This window comes from Nycticebus coucang, chromosome 8, assembly GCF_027406575.1.
Source record: "Nycticebus coucang isolate mNycCou1 chromosome 8, mNycCou1.pri, whole genome shotgun sequence".
Lineage (NCBI taxonomy): Eukaryota > Metazoa > Chordata > Mammalia > Primates > Lorisidae > Nycticebus > Nycticebus coucang.
In genome coordinates, this window is record NC_069787.1 from 43,034,555 (window position 1) to 43,039,228 (window position 4,674).

General features: G+C 37.5%; 1 pseudogene; it reads right to left on the reverse strand.

Annotated features, from left to right (window-relative positions):
* Positions 1 to 2,228: 2,228 nt before the first annotated feature.
* On the reverse strand, positions 2,229 to 3,731 carry LOC128591700 (condensin complex subunit 3-like; annotated as a pseudogene).
* Between the last annotated feature and the right edge of the window lie 943 nt (positions 3,732 to 4,674).

The following is a 4,674-nucleotide window of genomic DNA, read 5'->3' on the forward strand; positions in this document are numbered from 1 at the left end:
CTCAGTGAGTAGGGCACTGACCCCAAGAGTGTTGGGTTCAAACCCAGCCCTGGCCAAATTGCAACAACAAAAAAATAGCCAGGCATTGTGGCAGATGCCTGTAGTCCCAGCTAACTTGGGAGGCTGAGGCAAGAGAATTGCCTAAACCCAGGAGTTGGAGGTTGCTGTGAACTGTGACCCCACAGCACTCTTCCAAAGGTGATAAAGTGAGACTCTGTCTCTAAAAAAATAAATAAATAAAATAAAAAAAAAAAAACCATAATAGACTAAGGAAGAAAAAACCAAAATGTTAGAGAATGCTTTTTGCAGTATTCAGAGATTATAGGCAGTTGAAAAAATGTTTTTCCTTATTTTCCAAATGTTTGCACTAGTAGGAATTTCTTTTAGGAGTGAAGTTTCTTTTTCTTGTTTGGACTGCTATGCAGATTGTCAAATATTGCTAAGGAAATCTGTTAACATTCACTCTACTTTTTAAATATTTGTTATTGTTTGGGATTCATTGAGGGTACAGAGAATTAGGCTACACTGATTGCATTTGTTAGATAAATTCCCTCTTATAATTTTGCTCCCCCCCACCCAAGAGGTATGCTCTACACGGTGACTGCCATCTCCCTCTCCCTTCTCCTGCTCCTCTCTCCCCACTTGTTGATTCCCAAACTCCCAACCCCACCCTGTGTTAACTCATCTACCATCTTCATAAAAGAATTTAGTACATTGGATTCTTGTTTCTCCATTCTTAAGATGCTTTACTAAGAAGAATGTGCTCCACGTCAATCCATGTTAAAACAAAAGATGTAACGTCTCCATCTTTTTTAATGGCTTAAGAATATGCATATATTGTAGCATGTTAATCTATTTCTAGACTGGTAGGCATTTAGGCTGTTTCCACATTTTGGTGATTGTAATTGAGCTTTGATAAACAGTCTAGTGCAAATGTCCTTATGATAAAAGGTTTTTTTTTTCTTCTAGATAGATGCCTAGTAATGGCATCTACATAGAAGGATTGCAGGATCAAATGGGAGGTCTAATTTGAGTTCTTTGAGAATTCTCCACACTTCCTTCCAAAAGGTTGTATACATTTGCAATCTGACCAGCAGTGTAAAAGTGTTCCTTTCTCTCCACATTCACACCAGCATCTGCAGCTGCGAGACTTAGTGATATGGGCCATTCTCACTGGGGTTAGGTGACACGTCAGGGTAGTTTTGATTTGCATTTCTCTGATGATTAGGAATGATGAGCAGTTTTTCATGTTTATTAGCTATTTGTCTGTCTTTAGAGAAGGTTGTATTCATGGCTCTTCCCCAGTGATACATGGGATTGTTCGGTCTTTTTTGTTGATTAATTTGAGTTCTCTATAGATCCTAGTCATCAAGCTTTTGACCCATTCATAACATGCAACTATCTTTTCCCATTCTGAGAGTTGTCTGTTTGCTTTGGTTGTTGTCTCCATAGTTTTGACCTTTAGCTTCTGGGTGTTTACTTTGCTGGTGGTCCACTGTGATGGTCAGTGTTGAGAGTAGGTCTAAGTAGTTCCTGTAGAGCTGGTCTTGTGGTGAATTTCCTCATTGCTTGCATATCCATAAAAGATTTGATTTCTCCATCAGTTTTGAAGCTTAGTTTAGCAGGATATAGAATTCTGGGCTGAAAATTATTTTGTTTAAGAATGTTGAAGGTGGATGACAATGTTTTTCTGGCTTGGAAGGTTTCAGTTGAAAAGTCTGCTCTCATCCTAATGGCTCTGCCTCTATAGGTCAGTTGGTGCTTACTCCTGGCTACTTACAAATTTTTTTCTTTCATCTTGACTTTGTACAGTTTAATTACAACATGTTTTGGAGAGGGTCTGAGTTGAGATGACCTGGGGTTCGATATCCATTTGAAAGGAGTGTGTTGAGGTCTTAAGGAAAACTTGGTAAGTTTTCAGTTATCATGGTCTCCAGGAGGGCTTCTATTCCTTTGGGACAATCTTCTTTCCCTTCAGGAATCCCTATTATTCATATATTTGAACACTTCATAGAGTCTTATAGTTCTCTAAGTGCCCGCTCTGCTTTCTCTCTCTTCTTTTCTGCCTCTTTAACTACCTGGGTTAACTTGAAAACTTTATGCTCTAGCTCTAAGGTTCTTTCTTCTCCATGGTCTAACCTGTTTTTTTTTTTTTTTATTTTGACAAAAGGATGACTTTAGTAAAGAACTAAACATAATTTTAAAGGCCTCCACCCCCATGATTTCTCCTAATTTATAACTTCATTGAGAAATTGTGCAAGTTTAAGTTTACCTTTTTCTAGTGCTGCTATTTTGGCTTATCTTGATAATTCCTTCATTTCTAATTCTCATTCTGGGACTTCATGATGACATTCAGAGTCAGCCTCAGCAGTCTGATTTCTCCTGTTCATCCTTGTTGAAGCTGTCACTTTTCAATGTTAGTCTTTGGCTTAGTGGGTCTTGATGGTTGTGTTGATTTTACACCTTGAGAGGAGTCATACATACTTCATTCTTATCTTCATTTTGAAAAATAGTTATAGTCATGTTAGTATCCTATGTTGCTACACGTTGTTCACCAAATTCGTGTTTCCTTTTTCTAACTGAATCTTTGATTTTTCCCAAAGCTTTCCTACATGTCCTACTTTTCACTTGCTCCAGAATCTCATTCATAGAACCAGAAGATTTTTTGTAAGATTGCTACTGAGTTCTAAAGAACTCAAGGCTTTTGTATAGATGTGAATTTCTGGTAGGCATGGACTTACTAACACCTCACAGCAAATTTTTATAGCCAAATTGTCATGTACTGTTAAGGCCTAATAATCTGGGGAATTCTTGGCCTGAGGATTTAATGCACTTGGTCATGTAAAATCTATAAGTAACTCAGTAACATTTGCGATATCTATTTCAGGAAAAAGAGAAGAAACAGGCGCATTTACAAGTGTTTGCAGAGTGGGAAGAAAGGCTTCTTCAAAGCATTTCTAATTAGTCCTGCTTGCATAGGCAAACATGGGGAAAAACATGCCCAGGCAATATTGAAGTTGAACATCCTCTTCAGCCACAGGATTTTACCATAACAAAATCAGATGATAAAGAACCCTGCTGCTGACCTAAAGCCCAGAGAACATTAGCTTGGCTAATCCTTCTGCAGTTCCTGTCCTAATTTCAGATACCTCACTATCTAAGAAATCAGAAAGGAGTTTCAGAACATTCTTAGCTGTAGCAGTCTCTTCAAATTCTTTTGACTCTTACTCATCATCACCATTCATTTCTGTAGCTTCACATGGAAGAGTATTGATTTTTTTTTTTTTTTAGTTTTAAATGGTTCCATCCCAAACATCATCTGTTGGTCCAAGATTGCCTTTAAAGCATTAATTTTTATTGTGATATCATAAATTTGCAAAACCTGTAATAGCAGCCCAAAGTGTTTACTTGCAAAATCCTGATTCTGCAGTCCACCAATATCCCAAATAGCCAGATTTCTCAGTACGGGATGAACGTTTGTTATTCCAGGAAGAATCAAAGATTCAATGATCCCATTCATGGTTGCACCGGTATAAAGAGGGACGGGGTGGGGGGGCCTTGGTGTGTGTCACACTTTATGGGGGCAAGACATGATTGCAAGAGGGACTTTACCTAACAATTGCAAACAGTGTAACCTGGCTTATTGTACCCTCAATGAATCCCCAACAATTAAAAAAAAAAAAAGAAATTGACATCTGCTTCATCAGCTCATAGCACAAAAGAAGACACTTCTGCAGTATTTCACATCATTCTTTTATATGTGTACTTTTTTGTGTGTGTGCTTCACATAGTTTTAACTATGAGTAGTTTTGTTTTGTTTCTTTTTTATATATATTAAATTATACCTGTGTACATTAATGCGATCATGGGGCACCATACACTGGTTATATAGACTGTTTGACACGTTTTCATCACACTGGTTAACATAGCCCTCCTGGCATTTTCTTAGTTATTGTGTTAAGACATTTACATTCTACATTTACTAAGATTCATATATACCCTTGTAAAATACACCACAGGTGTAATCCCACCAATCACCCTCCCTCCACCAAGGTCCCCCCTCCCTTCCCTCCCTTTCCCCCTTCCCCCTATTCTTAAGTTATAACTGGCTTATATCTTTCATGTGAAAATCATAAATTAGTTTCATAGTAGGGCTGAGTATATTGGATACGTTTTCTTCCGTTCTCGAGATACTTTACTAGGAAGAATATGTTTCAACTCCATCCATGTAAACATGAAAGAGGTAAAGTCTAAATCTTTCTTTAAGGCTGTATAATATTCCATGGTGTACATATACCACAATTTAATAATCCATTCATGGATTGATGGGCACTTGGGCTTATTCCATGAATTAGTAATTATGAATTGGGCTGCAATAAACATTCTGGTACAAATATCTTTGTTATAATGTGATTTTTGGTCTTCTGGGTATATGCCTAGTAGAGGAATTATAGGATTGAGTGGCAGATCTATTTTTAAATCTCTAAGTGTTCTCCAATAATCTTTTGAAAAGGAATGTATTCATTTGCATTCCCACCAGCAGTGTAGAAGTGTTCCCTTTTCTCCACATCCATGCCAACATGTCTGGTTGGGATTTTGTGATAGGGGCTAATCTTACTGGAGTTAGATGATATCTCAAAGTTGTTTTGATTTGCATTTCTCTGATGATTAAAG